At 40.7% G+C, this 20,621-nt stretch overlaps 1 protein-coding gene across 5 annotated transcripts in view; it reads left to right on the top strand.

The window, feature by feature from the left end:
* The window catches only part of LOC147044892 (leucine-rich repeat and fibronectin type-III domain-containing protein 2), a 91,908-nt gene that overhangs the window by 39,433 nt on the left and 31,854 nt on the right, over nt 1-20,621 (top strand). For 2 of the 5 annotated variants that reach the window (XM_085932416.1, XM_085932414.1), the window contains exon 2: nt 4,344-4,522. The exons of the other annotated variants lie outside the window; for them this stretch is intronic. The gene's annotated coding sequence lies outside the window, so the exon portion shown is untranslated. The remainder of the gene's footprint in view (nt 1-4,343; nt 4,523-20,621) is intronic. 5 annotated transcript variants of the gene reach the window in all.

The raw sequence follows: 20,621 nt of genomic DNA, 5'->3' as shown, positions 1-20,621 counted from the left end.
GTTCTTGATTACGATGAGACATTCGACCTGTCAATTAGATGGTGTAATTCTTGCTAAGTGCGATCCTACATCACTACAGTGGGATAACAATGACTTTAATGTCATGTACTTTTCAGCCTTCTGACCATGAAATGGTTAAAATGAATCCATCCATCACTCCCAGCTCATTTTACGCCCCCCCCCCCCCCTTCCATATTACATCACCTCATTGATTCTGATAGTAAAACGATTAGCTGAGGTAACCATAATGTCAAGTAGTTTCACCTTTAATTGACTGATTTATTGCATGGCGCATTTTAGAAGTGTAGTGAAATGGTTTCTTTCCGGTACCCATAGAGATCCTTATATCGGTCGTTAGAAACATCGACACCCTTATAGCTAGTCCCTCGGAAGCAGCCGTACTGAGGACAATAGTAATAGAATCCTTCATTGAATGAAAGTCAGGCGCCTTGACAATAAAAAAAGTATCATTTACTTCTGGGAGGGTTGGAGTTCAGGTCCAGTGTGCTTATCTTTAACGCTGCTTATTCCATTTAATAGGATATCCACGTTTTATTCCATTGAATCAATTCAAAACCCAGTGGGCACAATTTTGGAGGAAAATAAAGGATAAGTGCATCAATAAAAAGTGCGCAAAAGAACGTCTTTCATTGAAAAGGTTATAATGGATGAACTTGGGCACACGCACCGCTTCAAGGATGAGACAGGTCAGTGTCTTTGAGCTGGTCAAGCATATTTCAATGAAATCTTCAAGGGAATCAACGACAGAGAACGTATTTGGACATGAGAATAAGCAGGGAAGTGAAATAGTTCACAAATCTCCGATAGAGTGTTGGATTTGCCGCATTTGGCATTTCAGATGGATGGATGGGGCAGGTCATCTGGAATATAATTGTAGTCCGGCCTTCTGTCCATTTTTAGTGGAGCACTGCATTGAACTGAGAGCTGCTTTTTATTCTTTTGCCCTTCTCATGCATGTCAGTGTAGCGCTTGGCAATTCCACACCACTCTAACTGACTCATCCATTTCAGGTTCCCATATAGCAAAAGCTATATCACAGCTGACACAGGGTGGCTGTTCACACAAGCGAAGCGCTACACCAACATTGTCCAGACAATTTTTCTTTTCTCCAGTCTGTGACGTGTACTAAAAATAACATTTAACACGGTCTGCAAGCTCGATTTTGCCATGCCATGTCCGCCATTCACGTTTGTTTTTCTTCCTCCCTCACCTCCAAACAGGTTGGATGACAACTCTGCACATGGGTCTCACCCCTTGGGCTCATTTGTTTAAAAGCGAAATGAATAGACTGAACCCTCATCCGGTCTGTCTCTGTGGGCCCACTGGCATAAACGTGCAAGATAAGAGTAGAAATGTCCAGCTTAGCAGAGCACCATGTCCTCTTAAGACAAAATGCCCCGCCCATCATTTAGTCAACATTCACTGCATTGTTTGGAGATTTACAGTCATTAAGAGCATTTTTCTGTTCTCCTGCAAGAGTGGTCTTTGAAAGCATCTGGCGTCTTTTGTTTGGTTCTCCCGATGCAGCTGTTAAGTGTTGGACTTTGGAGTTACGGACTGCCTGTTTTCGCACATGTCGGTTGCTGTGTGTGGATGTCAGGGGAGCAGAAAAAAGGAAGCAATAAATTGAATGACTTGTCTGTTGTGTAGCAGCAGCACAGCCCTTCTGTACCTTTCCACTCTAAATTGAACCGAACCTGCTGGACACATCATATTCCCCTTTTATGAGCCTCTTCCACTTGACTCTTTTCACTGTTCCTCTGCCCCTAGCCAGTTTGGAAGCATTAGCACAACCCCGAGGTACACAAGGTGACACCTTTTTCTTTCAACCCATATACTTTGTAAATTTGGGTATTTTACTCAATTGAAATTCTGGTTGATCAGACTTTAAAAAAAAAAAAAAGCTTTATTATTTCCCGAAGTGATGGTTCATCACACTTTGATCGTTTTTGTATCGTACAAAGATAATACAATGCAGACAAAACAGAAGTTCAATCTTCATACAAATATTTTCTACCTTCTTTTATTTTTGCAGCAAATACAAACTATGTGATATAAAACTATGAAACTTATAATATGAAACTTTGAGCATAGCGAAGCATTCAGCGGCTCTATTAGGATATACTGCCAAGAGAACAGCAGTTGTTGCAGCTTTGTCAGCAGCATATTCATGAAATAAATGTCCTGCTCAATCATCCCAAAGGTTTTCGACCGGGATGGCGATATTGGGGCAGTGGAGCCATTTAAAAACGTGCTGTTGATTGAGGTGATCACGAGACCATTGCGAGAGATGAGCTTGGCGACATTCGTCAATTAGAAAGTCTCTGAGGTCATTTCCGGTTGGACATGGTCGGCAAAATTGCTCGGTTGGGGCAAGGACTCACAATATTACGTTAAACACTCCAAAAGGTTATTTCCGAGAGGAACTATTTTTTATTTTTCGCGAGCATCAGCTGGCCAGAAAAGGGGGCGGGGGTCCTTTCCTAGTTGGATCACTCTCTTTTAAATCAGAACGTTGCTCGGAGAGCATGTGAAAAGAAGACCTAAACGCAGATAAATAGCACAGCGGCCACATCCCCAACTGTCTGCCTCGATAAGAAGCTACATAAGCCAAGAAAAGGACAGAGTCTTCAGAGTGAAAAGATGCTGGCGATCCCCTTTCTACTCACAAACCCCAGCACAGGCATGATATTCTATCTCATGTTGACACATACAAAAGAAACGACAGGTGCATAAGTTTGACCCAACATAAATAAGTAGCCTGCACACCTTTTCTAACCCTTTCTTGTGTTCAGTCGGCCACGCTTGGTGTTAACAGTCAATGAGGAAATGTATTCTTTGCCATTTCATCCCCCTTGTCCGACATTGTAGTAGTGTCTCACGTTAGCCTAAGGGTGTTCGCCCCAAGCAGAGATGAGCTAGAGGCATGGTCAACCCCCCCCCCCCCCCCCCCCCCCCTTTGATGCTCTGTTTAACTTCATGCATCTTGGTATGTGTTTTTCGAAAGTCAATCATAAAAAAAATGTGGGCACTGTATCGTACAAATTAGATCTAACTTTGTTTGTGTGACCTAAATCATCTTAAAATTAAATGCATGACCTAAGATAAAAATATTCCTTTATTTGTCCCATATGGGGGGATTCTACTATACAGCAGCCATATTTTAAGGAGTTTGGAAGATTTCAAGATAATATACATGAAGGTATGAAATCATTCAGTTCATAACAAGGCAATAGAGGCGATTCCACTGCATGTCCTATTAAGTACAATTAGATGTGGGGGGAAAACACATTTTTAAGCAGCCAGAGCACATTTGTCTGCGAGGAGCTCAAAGAGAGCTGGCGTGATGTGATTACACAATCGAGGTCATGAGTGATGGAGGAACCAGGTCTACGCTCATGTACTTATCTACTCTACGTAGAGTACGTATATCCCTATTATTGGACACGGCTCAACACCACTGAAGCCATCAACATGATACATTTCACAGTGTTGACACTAAAGCAAACGTTCTGTCTCATGAGAACTGGAATCTTTATGAAGGTCCGAAAAATATTGTTTTTAGGGACCGGCGCACTTAGTACAGCAGCTAGTGTACCTGATGGGCTACTTTGTTCCCGTGAATGCTAAATACTGCTAAGAAGACACTAATCCGTGGTTGCTCCTTAATCTCCTGCACACAGCACGCCAGTGCAGGCTGTGGAGCGTGCAAGCCAACGGTGTCGTTTTACGCGCAGCCATTGCGCACTCTCCCCGCGGCCCCCTCCAAGTGTTTGCGTAAATGCGCTCCTGTGCGGACTGACCTGCCTGCCTGAGCCTGTCTGCCTGTCTGCCTGCCCGCCTGCCTGCCTGCGCGCCAATCAATCCATCCATCCATCCATCCATCCAGGCATTCATCCTCCCTCCCAGCTGCTTCTGAGACATTTCCCCTTGTGTGCCACCTTGGCTGATCTGCTTTTGCCATTGCAAACTTGGCTATTCCGTGGATGTAAAATGTGCATTTTGGTCAACTTTTGGGATCGGATGGACGTTTAGCAGAGAGGGGAAAAATAGTTCCAAGGACATCTTGTGCTTGCCGTACTGCACCGCGGGGAGTAAAAATAGTTGCCATGGAGCAACACTCTCAAATCACGCTTGGAATTTTATAACAGAGCCAGCCCTGCACGCAGCCAACCATCTACTTATTTTTACTTCAAGGAAAAAAAAAAAGTACAAATAGGATGTGAAGCTCTTCGTCGCAGCTTGGCGCTCAGCGAGTGCAGCTTTTCAGAGCATCAAAGATCTTGCCGGTGCGGTGACATTTTTTTCCCCCCTCCGTGAAGGAAGAAGCTCGAGTGAGGAAGCGAATATGCTGTCGGATAGGCAGCTGGTGCTTGTGCAGTACGGATCTCCCTCCAATTGAGTAGATGGACGGAGGGAGCGGCTGTGGCGCCGAACCAGGGCAACTCAACATTCATACAGCCTGCGGTCACATGTAATGGATAGTTATCCGTCTCCAAAGGTAGGAGGGGAAAAAAAAAAAAACCCAACAACCTTTATGTCCGATTCTGTCATGCAGTCTGACGTGATCTGTTTCTAATAATGCTGCATGCGAGTGGATCGGTTTCAGTCAATGCTATTATTCATATGTAAATGTAGTTTCCGTGCACGGCACGCATTCTGCAGTGTTGAAGGTGTGTTGGAAGCTGGCTCGCGGTTAATCACAGGTAACCCGATTGCGATGGGATCAGTCCGACGGAGACTGTTCGAGTTCCAGCGGGTCTTTTTTTCTCTTTTTTTTTCTCTTCCCCCCCTTTTCCCTTGCTGTGTTCTAAATGCGGGGAAAGCGTGCTGCGTGGGATTCGATGTATGTAATGATGCTGGTGGTTGACGCATACTAATTCTGGGTGCGCTTTGTGCTCGGTGCGCTTTGTGAGTCTGCAAATTGTGCATGTGCACGTGAAAGCCCAAACGCTTCTTTCTTACTCTCCAGTTCAATTAAAGTGGCCTATTGTGTGGTCAAGCAAGTCTTCAGTCTGTGCTCATGGTTGATTATGTTGACAAACTTAACGTCCCAATGGAATATCAGGCTGTGAGCGCGCATAATTACTCAGATTGGACGGGAGCGTCTGATAATGGCATTCCCATTCCACTCCCACCCGCAGTAATCTTTACCTTGTGGATTACAAGCAGTTCCTTGAAGCAACTCCCAGCCTGGAGGTTTGGGATGGCTTTTGCAGATCATGCATGGCCAGCACACAACGAGTGTGGGCTGCAGTGGGAGGCAGCACCTGACTCCCTCAATGGGGCATTCATCTTCTTCCCAACATGGCCCCCTCTTCCCCCCCCTCCCTCCCCCAAAAAAATCTCTGTGAAGGCTTCATTTCCTGAATAAAGTATGATGATTTCTTCTCAAAGCACTGCATTAGAAACCCACAAATTTACAAAAGCGGAATGGCACTAAATGACTCACTGATGAGGACACTGCATGTAGCAAAGTATAGTCGTCATTAGCATCCAGGATAAAAATACATCATGTCACCTAAAAACAAGAAGCATCTAGTGCAAGGCAATAGAAACAGGAGGAGCTATCATGTGATCATCATCAGACAGTAGTGTTTGTTTTTATAGGAACACCAAGATATTGGTTGGAATGATTATTTTCAATGCTTTAAAATAATCCTGCCTCATATTGCCTTCTGTTTGTTAGTTAGCATGGGACTTCACTATAGCAACCAGACCGCATGCACAATCTCGATTTATTCATGCAATAATGATGGAAATGGTCAAATAGTTGATGTGCCTGCATATTTGTCCAGATATTCTGACAGGAGACAAAGGATTCCTCACAGAATATTCAGAATGTTTCTTTAATGTTATAGTAGCAACTGGCTGCTGTTCATTTATACACTGTAGCCATTGTCCTACTTAGTATAATGTGTTTGGACAAAGTAAAATTACACTAGTGCCTGTAACCCAGATGAATTAAGTTGATACAGTCATCATTCATGTTTAATCAACCATAATAAATGCATTCACCCAACCTAAGAGCATCAAGTTGGCTGAATTGCTTGATGCTGAGAGGCTATTTCTTTTCAATAACTTCCAAGTTCAGTAAATGAACTACTTACTATTCATTTGCAAATGTAAAATTTACAGTGATCACTACCTGAAGCACAATTTTACAGTATACAGCCTATTTGCTTTCAAGTATGCTAATACAAAGACAACATTAGCTAGTGCAATGAAATTCTATTGCCTTAAAGAGATAAGATTCACACAATGATGGACACTAACAAGTTTGGCAACATACACAACGAATGGAAGAGCCTTTTATGAAGGCGGATGATTGCCAACAAAAGCCGTCCAACTGAGAAGCTACGAGGAGTGAATAACACACAGCTTTCCTTATTTTTCAAAGTGCCAACAGTATAAATTTTATGTTGTGACCACCCATTTAAGAGCCATTCACCAGTCCGTGGGCTCTTTAAGAGCTTAAGGCAGCAGAAAGCAAATATTTTGCAGGAGTCACTTCAATTGCTGTCCTTGTTACACTTTTAATGTGTCAAGTTAAAGGCAGACTTTACGTGCTGTCGTTTCTCCCACTTGCCTATTGCACACATTTGTATTATTTCTTTCTGATTGCACATTGCCATCTGGATACATACATTTTTTCTTTGGTGAGATCATCTTTCCTAAATTGGGCTTCCATACCGACCTTCTGCAGACCTTAGTTCTGGCAGGTAGCTCAGGTTTAAAAGATGCTCAAGACCAAGCAAAAGGCCCATTTGTCAAGTCATTCAGCACTGTTAAGCTCATTCCGAATAATTCCAACATCCCAGCTGCATCATCATCATTCCAAGCAGTCTCTTCCATGATTTGCTCACCACTCCGTGAGGACCAAAACAACTGAATCCCTACTAGTGGCCCCTTTTGTTGTGATTATTTTAGTGGTTTGTTAGTCTACATTTCCAACTCTGTGCCATCAAAGGCTGTCGACGTGTCACCCGTTGAATTTTTTTGCCCTTCATTCCGACCTTCACAAGTAATATTTTGGCGAGTGTGCGCTTTCTGCAGCGTTGCTAACGCTTTGCATTGTTGCTATTTGATCTCAATATGGGTTTGAATTTGTTTTGTTAATGCCAGTGATGCCGATTGAATTGAAATACACGGCATTGGAATCACAACATAAGTCGCACAAAATTACTTCTTGCATCTAACATGGCTTCGATAAATTAAACAGAGCACTGTGATTTCATTCAATGTGAAGAGATTTAATTGAAATGGTCATAAATCCATGATAGTCGGGGTTATCCACTGGGCAAGCTATGTCGTGGGCAAACATGCAAAGTCAACCTTAATTAATAGCTCCCTGCTCACACTCCGATTGGACGGCAGGGAAAACAGTGGTGAGAAATTTACTAATAGCTGTGACACCCAAAAAAACAAATCTAATTGGATTGACTGGATCAGATTGACTGCGACAGAACAAAAAAATATCAATCATACAGATTCGTTTCCTACTCTCTAACAGATTGTAGCGATACAAGCCTTTACTTTGTTTGTTTTCGCACTATAAACGGCAAAATTTGCGCTCATTTCACTTTCATAGGAAAACCCTTGCAAAAAACAAAAAAGAAAACGCTTTTGATTCCTTCTCATTCAGTATGCTCCGACTGTTATTCTGTCTTTTTTGTTTCTCTCGGCCAACAGCCGGAAGAGAATGGTCCCCGATGTAGGTTGAGATCACGGCGTTCAATGTCTGATGGCAAAATGATGCTTGAGGGTTCATTCCCTCTGTTGAGGCTTCCACGCTGAAATGGATAGGCCTGCTTTGACAGATGAGATAACCTGCTATCACAGGCAAATGCAATTTACGGCGACGACAGATGGATGCGGAGGATGCTCTCTGAAGTAGGCCAATTTTACCTTGGGGAGAGACTCCACATGCAAAGAAGCCTCTCAGATAATGTTACAAAGTTGTTGTTTCGCATGTGAAATTATGGAGAGGGCAGAGACCAATGAGGACATTTACCATTTTCCTGCCAGGCCATTATTGTTCCCTTCTTTTATAGACAAACCTGAATAGAGAATGATTGTGTGCGCATTGTAAAATTCCGTCCAGTGTTGGCTTTTAAATCTAGTTTGATTGCAAAAGCGGAGCGATTTGATTGCAGGAGGCGGGGGAAAACATTCATGTGTGTTTGATCTGTTATAAAAGAATCAATAGATAGTGCAAGGTGATGCCGCGGGGTGTTTTGGAGTCATTTTTGTTTCCCCAACTGCAGATTGTTGTTTCCTTTCAAATAACTAATTGATGCTCCTGACATCAATTTGGCATCAAATGGAGGTGGTGTTAGAAATTAATTATGACCCCCCCCCGGCTCCTCCGAGCACCCGGCTAATCATTTCCTTCAACTGTGTTCTTGTTTTTCCAAAGTTCCTTTCATTTGTTTTGAAATAACTAATGAAGAGCGATAACGCTAATGATGATCGGTAATAGTGGATATTATGGAACTAATAAGTTTAAAAGCAACTAATCAATAACCAAGTTATCAACAGGTCCTAATTGGCACTTTTTCAACATTCGCATTGGACTATGGTCAGTCATTCCCTGCTAAAATGTGACTTTGGCTTGAAATAATTATGTGACAGCATTGTATGTTACCTGCTAAATATTAGTCATAATAATTGAAATGAGTGCATGAACAAATGTAAAACCACACACTCAAACGCATATACTGTATTTTAACTGGTGTGTATGGAACCCGAATGTTTCCTCTATTTTCTGTGTATTTGGTGAACTTTCACAATTGGCCAAAGGTAATACAAGATTTGACATTTATTGGAAGCAAGACCCGTACGGCTACAGTTAAATGTGACTTTCCCAGTTTTCTCAAGAATGGTTTGACTCCAACGAGACCTTTGAGGGCTTGGCTATTGTTGCACTCAGAGAAAACCTCGGCGACGTCTCCCTTCCTTTGTGAAACACGAGTGACTATATTCATATTCCTACTGACCAGTATGACCACAGGGGCACAGATATACCGCCTCAGCCAGGATGCGGAACTTAACGAGCATGAGGAACAGCTCAATATGAATATGCCAAAATAAATATGTCTTTCAAATCAGAAGCACAAGCACCTCGATTGTTTTTTTTTGTTTTTTTTTGTGTAGCTTTTTCTGATCCGGCTCTCCCTCATGAATTTTGTTGTTCTTCAACTGCGTTGACCCCGAGCTTTAAACCGGGGGCCCATTCATCACACTCAGCAGTTCCAGCACAGCACAGTATTCCTTCCAAGCACAGAGCAGGTGTGAACGAGCCACTGGCTTTGGTACTTTCAATTTGCTGCAGTGTGTTCTTTTCCAGAAGCCACATTGTTTACATAACAGTCAACCCTAAAGGTCACGTTAATACGTATTTCCTTTTTCTCGAGCACATGGGGTTTTGGAGATATTCTAAATGTCTAATATAGTGATCACTGTCTGTGACGCCTTCTTGTAATCAAAAAACTTGAAGGTAACTATGACAAGTGTGTGTCCCACTGTGTGCTGACGTGCGAACTCATTTAAGAGCATGACGCAGGCGAATATATTAAGTGGCTGATATAACCTGACACAAACCACAGAGCCTATTGAAATTGTTCTTATTATTTTTGAACCACGTAGCCTTTAGAATTTTTTAAAACATTTTTTTTTGCAGAGAGTATACAGACAATCCCAGTGAGCTACGTCCCTATAGTTACCCTGCCATTTTAATCTTTAGTTAATAGCGTTCTACTCACAATCAAATGAATCACGCCAGTGCAGTTCTACTTGAACTGAAACATACATTGCATAATGACATATCTTTCATCGATATCATGTTTACACTACGCTTCACCAAAACAATGACATATTGCATTGGTCTGTTTTTGCCCAATATTTCTTCATTTTGCCCAGGGGTTTGAAAAGATAAGCTTTTCAAATCCTCTATAAATTACAGCTTCTTCACAGCCGTGACATCCCCAGCAGAGCCTGAATCTTATCACTCCGCAGCGGCATGACGAGCTCTTCATTTTAGATCTCTGGAGCGAAAGCATTTTTGTTTCTAAACTTGGGGCCCCGCTGCTCACCAGCAAATAAATAAATAAAAAAAAGGAAGCCAGCCTTAGTGAACTGCTGTGGCTGTGTGTTAACTGATGCAAGAGAGTTAAATGTGCAGTCCTAATTTCCTCCTAATTAATCACGAATAGGAAAAAGACAAAACTACAATGCGTGGCCTTAGTTAAGAGTCTACATTGATTTTTGCTACATTACATAGCTTCTACAGTATTTAGCTGTCCAATTGAATTGGCTGTCCTAAAACTGGTCTATCTTCTATAACATTATATTATATTGATTGCCTTAGAAAGGACCTGCTGCATAAAAACATGCCTTTCTAAAAAACAAAACAAAAAATCCAGCAACAGCGTTCGATACAATCTGTACATTGTGATTAGAGCGGAGGAAGCAATGGCTTTACTCCTAATGAGGGTACAAGAACAAAACGGTGATTTGATCCGAATTTTAGGCTGTGAATCACGTGCAGGCTGCATGCTCCAGCACCAAAATGTTGCTCCAAACTGTGACTCCAAATCAATGAGCAATTATGCCCTGTGGATGTTTTCCCTTCATTTTCTTGCCACTCAATGAATCATGGAAAACGGAGAGAGAGAATCATTAAAAAAAAAACTGTTGTTTTTTCTCTGAATGAAGTGTGAGACATTTTGGGACGATAGCTGTTTTTTTAATTATTTGCCATTAGCTCAGTTCCCTCAGCTCCCGAGTTGTCAAATTTTTGTTGTTTTAATTAATTTTATCTCTACCAAGTTATGTGTATATTTCTTTTACTATAATACATAAATAAAAAAAAAAAAATCCCCCTCAAATTCACAATGCCCAAGATCCTCCTTTGGTACAATGTTTTGACAAATGTTTTGTTTACTTATGGGCGTGTGGAGCCTGCAAAGCATTCCGTACGTTGTGCCGCCTTTACTGATGTGTGTAACCAACACAACTGACACAAAAATGTCAGAACTCTCTCTGAAGTCGGACCTCCAACTCAGCAAGCCAGACATTCATGATATCTTCTACTCACAGAAACACTCTAGTTACTTGTCTCTGGCTGCATTTGTAGGCCTGTGTGCGACGCAACTTTGCTCTAAATTCTGACTCTCTCTCAGTGGAAATTGAACACATACATAAGCACACCATATCTGTTCTGGATTTGTAGCAGCGGTCCATCGTAGATTGCTCACTTTTGAGTCTAAAGTTCCCAACGCTTTGTAATAAAGTGCAGTCGTCCCAAAATGTGCCAATTTAGCTTTAAAGTTGAAGTGCTCTCCCTCTCAGTGGCATCCTTGATGAATTGATAGCAGCTCTTTTAATATCACTGCACTTGACTGACACAAATCAAATTAGCACTTCTGAAGGTAGTATGTACACATCTTTCCCCTGGCAACACCTTCTAATGTCAAATTGACAATCAGACCCCTTTATCATTTACATAGTTTATGAATATGCAAATACTTTGGACTTTGGCAACCCTTCTAATTTATATGAATGAAACAACTACGGTAGATAGATGGATGGATGGATAGATGGATAGATAGATAGATGGATAGATGGATAGATGGATAGATAGATAGATAGATAGATAGATAGATAGATAGATAGATAGATAGATAGATAGATAGATAGATAGATAGATAGATAGATAGATAGATAGATAGATAGATAGATAGATAGATAGATAGATCCCCCCCGCATCAAGTTAAAAAGTCTCACGGCATGGTGTTCTCCTCAGCCTTTCCATAAATATCAGAATAATGGTGCTGTGAGTTATGAAGTGCAGATCTCGATAGAGTTTACGTCTCATTAAATTTCTATCATCCTAATATCAGGGGCACCATCATATTAGCCCAAGTTACTTGTTTTGGTTGCTTACAAATATCTAAACTATACATAGTGGGAGAATATTCCCCCAAATGAATTCAAGCCTCACTCAGACTCATGTTTGCATTTTTGAATGCATCTGATTTGACTATGCATAGCCTGGGAATGTATGCACAACTACAAAAGAGTGCGGCCCTTGTAATGACCAGATTGTGGACGAGATGCAAATTCCATTTGGAAAATATGTGAAATTCGGACGGAACGGTTACTAGTGACGTGACGTGTGCGTCATTCATTGACAGCCTACATTGTACTAAAAGCATGTGTTTGTATTTTGCATCCTCTATTTAATAAATCTAATAACAGTCATTTATTCAGAATACTGAACATCAACAAAAAATAGGAGAGCCAGCCATCATTTAAGCATTGCTCAGCAACCATCACTTGGACGGCTCTCCCAACCTGTTTAAATCAAAAGATCAACAATTGATTCCAAATCTAACTCACCATCTGCACCACCACGATGACTCGTTGTTGTGAGCAGACTAACAAACTGCAAGCACAAGTCGGCAGCGCCGCGCGCTGTCATCAGAGGAGCACGGAAGCAATTAACCAAAGCAAAATATGCAATATGATGTTTCATCTTCAGTGTGCGCTTGAATTACTACAGTCTCTGAAGTCTAGATGACATAGAAAGTCGTGTGCGATACATTCGATGCCTCATTTAAGGCTTGCTTTGGAGAATATACATTTAAAAAATCAAATAAAAGGCTGAGAGGATTGAGTAACTTAGATTTCACAGATCTCTCCACTCTTTTGACCGTTGATCTTTTTTTCTCCCGCTTTCTCGCATAGGGTCTCTCTTAGTTTGGAAGTGGGCCGACAATTTTCAAATCTTGTCGTGTGCCCCAGGGGCTTAATGGAAGATGAAGATGTGGCCAACGCTCGGACGTTTTGTTCAAAGATAGCACAAAATTGACAGACGCTTTGAAGTGTGATCAAAATTCTGGTGGGAAAGTTCAAACTAAATCATATCTGACCTCATCATGTTTTACAGGTGATGGCTTAGCGGACCTCAGTAGACCTGTGTTGCGTGTTTTTAATCTGATGTCTGCTTGCTCCTTTTATCTTAAATAAAGATGATCAAAAAGCACTCCAGATCCTGCAATCATTTCAGCTAAAGGATTGACTCGGGCAATTGTTTTGAGGAGAAGGAACACAAGATGAAGAATGTGTGTCGAGCTACCTACTATTGACTTGTTAGCTGTCATAAGTGTAAGATCAAATAGCTGGAGCAAATCATTCCTAATATATTTCATCTCCATGAGAAAATTCACATCATCTCTTCTCACAGCAGTCATTTTCTTTTTCTCCTTAAGTGTTATTCTAAAATCCCACCTGGACAAATTAAGTAGCGTACATTTGGAGCAATTACTTGAAATGAACTGCCCAGCAGTTCATGCAAGGGAATATTCTTAACATTTTATAGCAGATTTTAAATGTGCTGTAAAATGAGTCCGTTGATTATATTCTACAAAATCAAGTATTATTCATTTGGAGGAAAACAAATGTGCATCTTCCTCTCTCCATCGTCGCCCAAATTGAAGTTTGTGGAATAATATTTGTTGTGTTGTTGGTACTTGTCTAGAATAACGAATGGCTGACTAATTTGACCAAACTTTTGCCATGCACCATGCTGCTCAGAGAGAATGGGAAAAAAAAAAAAAAAAAAAATCTATCTTTTGTCTTTTTTTGTTTTAAGTGGACAAGAACCGTTTGTTCAAATTGAAGGGAATCGGTTCATGAAGCGATTCAAACGAAACGTGTGAAGTGAGAAGAAAAACAGAGGGCCCGTCAAAGGTAATTGAGCCCAAACAGCCCTTGTCTTTACTGTGAATACAGACAAAAATAAGGAAATACCTGTGTTTTGTCCCTAACAACTCAAATGAGAATGCCACCTCCACACATTAAACCCCAGTTGTGTCTAGAAGCCGCTGGACTTTCTTTCACCCAAATCTTGATGTGTATCGCTAACAGGCTGGTCAATTTGTGAGCTTGACTTCGATTAACCGGGAGTGGGGGGTGTAATCATTGTTAGCCTTTTCCAAAGTTTACCACCACATCACAAGGTGCAAAAATGTCAATCGATAGTAAAGGAGCTAATACTCGCTACAGCATTGGACTGCAAAAAGTGCTCAGACACTGAAAACTTCCTCGGGAGTTGGATCTTTGACATTTTATCACATCTAGTAGACAAATGTTTGCCTTACAAATAGACGAGGCCGTTACTGTTTATCGCTTATGCCCATTTTGACATGTGAGCAATATAGTGTGAATTTAATGGACTTTTGATCCTTTTCTGATTTGCTCAAATTGAAGCAGTATTGTTGGAAATTCTGCAATATCCCAGGGTGCCTTGGACTTTCAGTGCTTGCTTTCCCCCAAAGGAGCTAAACAGCTATGGTGAACATTTTCGTTTTCAGGATGAGTGGTTGCATCATTTTTCTCAAGACATGCTATGACAATAAGAGATCATCATGACAGGAAATGATGGATTGTCAGCACCGCAAATATCTCAATAGTGAGCATTTGTGACCCTCCATGGAAAATCACCCATGCCAGCAGAAGAAGGCATTCATAAATTGGGATTCCTCTCTCAGCATGAATATTTTCCTGCTGAACTGCAATTTCTGAATGCTTAGTATAATATACAACACATTGAGACAATACATAACCTCTCAATAAGGGTCACGTTTCATCCTCCACTATGTTGCGTACAAAACATAACAAAGATTATGAGTCATCATTTGTACAACAATGTTCAAAGGCATCTGGCAAACAGACAGAAAAAGAAAGATTCAGAATGATCCACTTTAAGTCCTCGTTGGCACTGGCTGTGCGCTTTAAAAAATGCTGAGCTGTGGCTGAGGAGCACAACTCAAAGAAGGACTCGAGGAGTCACACGGATGATAGCTGTAATATGTCCACTGTGTCTCTGGGGGTGCGCTTTCACCATCTGAGTAAATATAATCTCGAGCAGGTCACTGATTCAACACGTTGTGTGGACTTTTCTTGCGAAAGCAAACATGAGTCACCTTTTGAATGTTTAACAATAAAGCACACTGGACGTATTTGTCACGTTTTTACGATACAGTGCTGGACTCCTGGAGGCTGGTGAATATGTAGCAATTGTACAAACCATATGTGGTTGCTAGTTTTTTAAACGCACTCAAAATGCTCAAATTGCAAACGGTGCCTGACGTAACATTGTTCTTAGTGCAGTTCCATAGTTTGCATATTAAATGAATTCACTAAATATGATCAAAGGAGTTTTTTCGAGGCTGCAGAAAAGCCAGACATTATGGATGACAACATGATGGCAAGATTGGTCACGACCAAACTTGGGATGCACTGTATTTAATGGCGGTCGCCGTGACAGACGCCCAAGCAATGACCACATCTGTCACATGGATTTTTTTCTTGGGACATTAATGGATATTTTTAGTATTTTGACAAGAGTGACGTTCTGTCATATTAAAGGCTATAAGTGAAACACCCTTTAGTGTCTAGCTTTGGTGGCCTTCCAAGCAAACGTTTGAGAATTGTTTTATTTATTGTAGGCCTGCTTTGAAAGTAATGTGAATTCACTTGCAAAAACATTGCTCACCTCCCCTCATGGGCCTAGGATCTTTCAGTCATAAAGTTTATGAGCAACACTCCCAATGTTATGATATAAAAGCTCTTGAAGGTGCGTGACGCACATCGTATTGCTTTATAAGGACATGAATAGCGCAAGCCGATGCTCGATAAAATCGAACACAGAGCTCGATATGAGATCGAGTTTATTGCAAAATAAAACAAATAAGACGAAAATAATGGTATCATCACTTTTATTGTGCTGGATGTGTTTCCCCGCTTCCGTGTGTGCTAACAAGGAAAAAAAAACAATGGCCAAAGCATATTGGTACAGCTCAAGCAGAAGTACAGGTATATTCAAAAGGTAATTCAGTCCTTGGAAGAAAGAATGGTGAAACTTTACCATGTCAACAGACGAATGTGCTTTTTTATCCTCTTTATAAAAAAAAAAAAAAAAAAAAAGTAGTCTGGGGCTGCAGGTTGCCCTCTAAAAACCTCGGAACACCATTAAGACGAAACAACTTGTCATCCGCAAAGTTGCAGTCATTATTCCAGCCTGGAGACTTTTGGAGACAACACTGTCAGTATGGCAGAATGCTAGTGAGATCCAGCAGGTGAGAAGAGAGTGCTGCCTTTTACCTTTTATGTCATACCTGACAACTCCATATGCACTATTGAGTTTAATGAGCAGGTGCAATCCATGTGGGATTACTCCTCATTTGAGAATAGCTCCATTCTCTCACCTTTCAATTCTGCATAAAGATGCTACAAATTCACTGCTAGTTTGATTGGATATTTTTAGACCTGTAAGAAACGGAAATCTAACTTTGGGGGAAAGATGAATCCAGCTGATGCCATTAATGTGCAAACTAAAGACAGCAATATCAACACTGCCTCTTTGCTTGAGAAAAAAATCACGCCTACAATGACTTTTTTTTTTAATACCTTATAGCTAATGAAATCATACAACTGATTTCTGTTTGCAAATGTGTTTGATAATCTTTTTTTTAGTGGTGGGCAAAGTTCCATCATAAAATAAAAATGACAACAAGATTAAAGGGTACTTGTGGAAAATGATCTTTAATTGCTTGTATACAAATCTCTGGATAGTCTGGCCCCCATCAAGTCGAAAATGCAACAAATAAATATTACATTAGCTGCTTATTTATGAGAACATGCCTCTAAGAGAGCTTTTTTTTCCCCCCACAATTGACAAGTGTAATTTAGCTTGATGGGGGTTTGAGAGTCAGTGGAAAACAAAATTTTGTATGGAGGAACTAAGGAATTAAGGGTGAATTAAAGTTTTATTCAAATCAGATTAGATATCTGACAAAACCCAAAATCTTGTGGATGGATTTTTACACATGCAAAACACGGAAAAGATTAGGAATATCTGCTTTAATGCAGCTGGGGTGCCGATAAGGGAAATACAAAAGCACACGATTTATAGCTGTCAAGCCAGCATCCCATGCATTAATCTGGACTATGTGAGTCTTTGTTGCAGTGTAGATAAACACAAGAATTGGTACATTCCAATTTATCCTAATGCTGTTTGTTTATGAGATCAAAGCTGTTATAGGGCAAATGCGCATCTGTTGGTGTTGCGCTTTGTCTTTCATTGTTTATTTTGCATATGCATTGCGCTGTCATTCTCTGTGTCGATACGCTTGGCACATAACGATGGATATGGATAATGGAATGTGGACATACGGATATTAGACACACACACACACGAAATCATTATTTTGGTTCCTATAAACACGACATTGGCGGCTCAAGGTAGCCTGTGAGATGAAAAAAACCAGCAAGCAAGCAAATGTTTAATTTCATGGTTTCTGTCAGTACATTTGTGTCCGCTATAAAGTAGCACATTTTTAAAGTCACAGTTTGGGAATGTGCAATTTCTTCAGGTCAAGAAGGTTCTCTTATTTATCTGCACAGATGTCCTCCCTCCATGTTTGACAATATTCAGCCTGCAGTTTGTAGCCCTGGGCTCTGTTGGGGGCCCACTTGACCTCTGAGTAGGTCGGGGGCACCTGAAATGGATGCAGCCCCTGTGGAGCCCAATCATGCCAGTGGAGTTGCATTGTTACAAATGCTTGATGGAAGAATCCATGGTCAAGTAAAAAGCAAAGTAAACTCATAGTGACTTAAGTGTAACCATCATGACCAAAAGAAAAATCACAATTCAAAATGATAAAAGCAAACCTGGGAAAAGGGCATCAAAGATTATAAACTATGACAAAAAAAAAACATTTCTATAATTTGTGGTAGCCTGCATGCTACTAATTGTACATACAATTTAAGAATTTAGGAAGAGGGCTAATTCCTGATACCCTGAATAACTTGAACATAATAACCAGTGCTTTTGCTTACTTTTGCTAACTTTGATAAAAAAAAAAACTTTGTTTGTCCAAAGTGCTGGAAGGTTACCTGTCAAAAAGTTGCTGTGGCTCGCTCCTTTAATTTTCTGCTGAATCCAATGAGGTTAGCAAAACACGCAATTCCAGCCTCTTGTTAGAAGGGGCACTTGTCAGGTGCTATTATGAGCAGTAGTTATGGGGTCAAACAGGAAGCTTGCTGCGGGCTAAATGAGTGAGCATGCTGGGACGCTAGGCACACACCTCTTGCGCTGAATGCCTTTTTCTTTTCTTTTCTTTTGTCTCGTTTGGCATGCAACAATCTCGAGCAGACAGCCATGCATAGTGCTCATCACAAAGTTCTGACAACCTTTAACAAAACTGCAGCTTGAAAAGTCCTCTATGAAGAAGTCTACCGCTGCTCTTTCTTTGGGGATGGATGGCTGAGTCACAGTGAGATACAAAGAGAAGTTGAGAAATTGGATGAAAATTCACACGGGAGGGAAATATTCAAACAAGAACGACAACATTGTTGGGAAAACACAAGTGCATTGATGACTATACTTGATGACAAATCGATTTTGGTACGACTTCTGTTTGATGACTCCGAAAAGCTTTCGTTGAGTTGCGCGGCTGTCAAACTTTTCACTGTATTGGTTGGAAATGGTGAGAGTATTTAGGCATCTATAGGTTTCAAAGTGCTTTCTATTAGGAGATAATGGCTTGTGTAATGATGAAAAACATCATAAATTTGTCTCGTAGTAAACTTTACAGAGCATATTTCCCCCAACGCCATGAATATGTCAGTTGAAGAGCACGTCCCCTCACAGCCATTACTTTAACTGGATGGATGGCTTCTTGCCAGACAAAATATTGTCTTTTCTATTAGTGCTGCTCAATAAGTGGCAAAAGTAGTCTGGAGGCACAAAGCCTCAAAGAAAATGGCTGCAGAAAAAAAAGCTTTCTGTCTCCATGGCAGGTTATACAAAAAAAATATCCCTTATACCGTACAATTGTGTAGAAGTGAAGTTTAGGAGAAATTAAGTCTTCACAATTTCAAATTATACATTCAAATGATCAGTAAAAAAAACAAAACAATTTTGGTGAGCTCAGTCTGTGATCTTCTGTTTGGTCATGAATTCATTCATCTTTACTGGACACAGAAAACATCATTGTCTATATTTGCATAGTCACGCCCGGGGCTAGACATATTCATGAAGATTACACTCCAAATCTCAATGAAAGCACAGCCCCTTTTAGCCATTAAGGGACTCAGTGATTGACTTATTGATTTCACAGGTACCCAATGTCTCTGCAGAAGTCTGCATTCTCCACATTCTCTGGTTTCCTATTGATTTTCCACCGCACCTCCATTTGTCGAGGTGCGTGACCTTCCGTTCAAATGTATACGGAAACTGCCGCTAGGTTTTCATTTCATTAGGCTAGTAAGTGTACAAAGGGACATTTGCATGTAACTTGATCTAGCAGTTCTCCACGACACGCCGCTTTGCTTCAATTGAGGATTCCGGTGTTTGTGGCATTTACATGAGGTGGAATAAAGTGTATTGTGTTAGATTGACTTGCTCAATGCTGCATATGGCTCAATAAATAAAAGCCCCAGCCACGTTTCACACCGCCACTTGCTTGACAACTGTCATCTGTCCATTCTCCCAGCATGCCAAGCAACAGTCGCTTGGTTATTGTAGCGCTTATAAATAATCAAGCTTTTGTGGATAGGGGAAAACATGTACCAAAAACAATGGAGAAGCCTTTGACTGTGCCAAATTAACATCATCTCATTACTCATTAATAAAGGCAATGGATCATAACCAGCTCTCATTCTTTGAAAGCAAATTCATTTTTTTACGAGGATTGGCTCATGTTTGACACTGAGTATCGGCGACCTTTTACTCAACTTTTGAATTGACTGGAAGCTTTTCATCATAAAGTGATTGAAAGCAGAGTAAAATGGTTAGCTGCCAGAATATGTATATAACCCTTACGGCTCCAGCTTGGCTCTTGGCCGAAAATACGCTTTACAGTCTACGTCAGTCAGGAAATGAGCGTTACATTGAATGCTGATTTGCCTGCCGCAAACTTTGAAAACTTTTCTACTCTTTCAAATAAATTACGTGACAGCTAACATTTAACAAGGTCTCAAGAAATAGTCGACTGCCTTCGCTTAACGTTTCACTGTTATGAGATCATAAAGAAGCCTCTAAGTGATTGCTACTTGATTGAAGCCATAAAAGCTTCCTTTGCAAAAGAGGATCTTGCTTCTATTTTACAAACTATACCTCTATATAGTCAATTAAAAGCCTCAAGATGCGCCATCATGAAATCGTGATGAGAAATGCATCATGACGTCTTTTTTTTTTTTCTCCCCTTATTGACTTTTTATGGTGCATTTTTTCCTGTGGAAAGAAAAAAAAAACAGGGGAGCAGATTAATTGCATTTGCATTATTTGAAATGGGGAAAGGTGCCATATTTCACTTGCAGAATCTACACTTGTGTTTTCTCTCACACAGCGTGAAGCGCTGTGCATCACATATTTCACATACAGATATGATCTTTACAAAACGTTGTTGTTGTTTTATACAGTTCTAATTACACCTCAGTGTGACTTCCAAGGAAGTGAAATGTGCAAGTGATTGTGCTATTAGGAAGCAATGGAATGTGTCGCTGCTCTGGCTGCGTCCACGATGCTA

The sequence above is a fragment of the Syngnathus leptorhynchus genome, chromosome 15, assembly GCF_054491065.1.
Source record: "Syngnathus leptorhynchus isolate UIUO chromosome 15, UIUO_Slep, whole genome shotgun sequence".
Classification (NCBI taxonomy): domain Eukaryota; kingdom Metazoa; phylum Chordata; class Actinopteri; order Syngnathiformes; family Syngnathidae; genus Syngnathus; species Syngnathus leptorhynchus.
The sequence above is the reverse complement of the archived record's forward strand: the minus strand, read 5'-3'. Positions and strand labels throughout refer to the sequence as shown.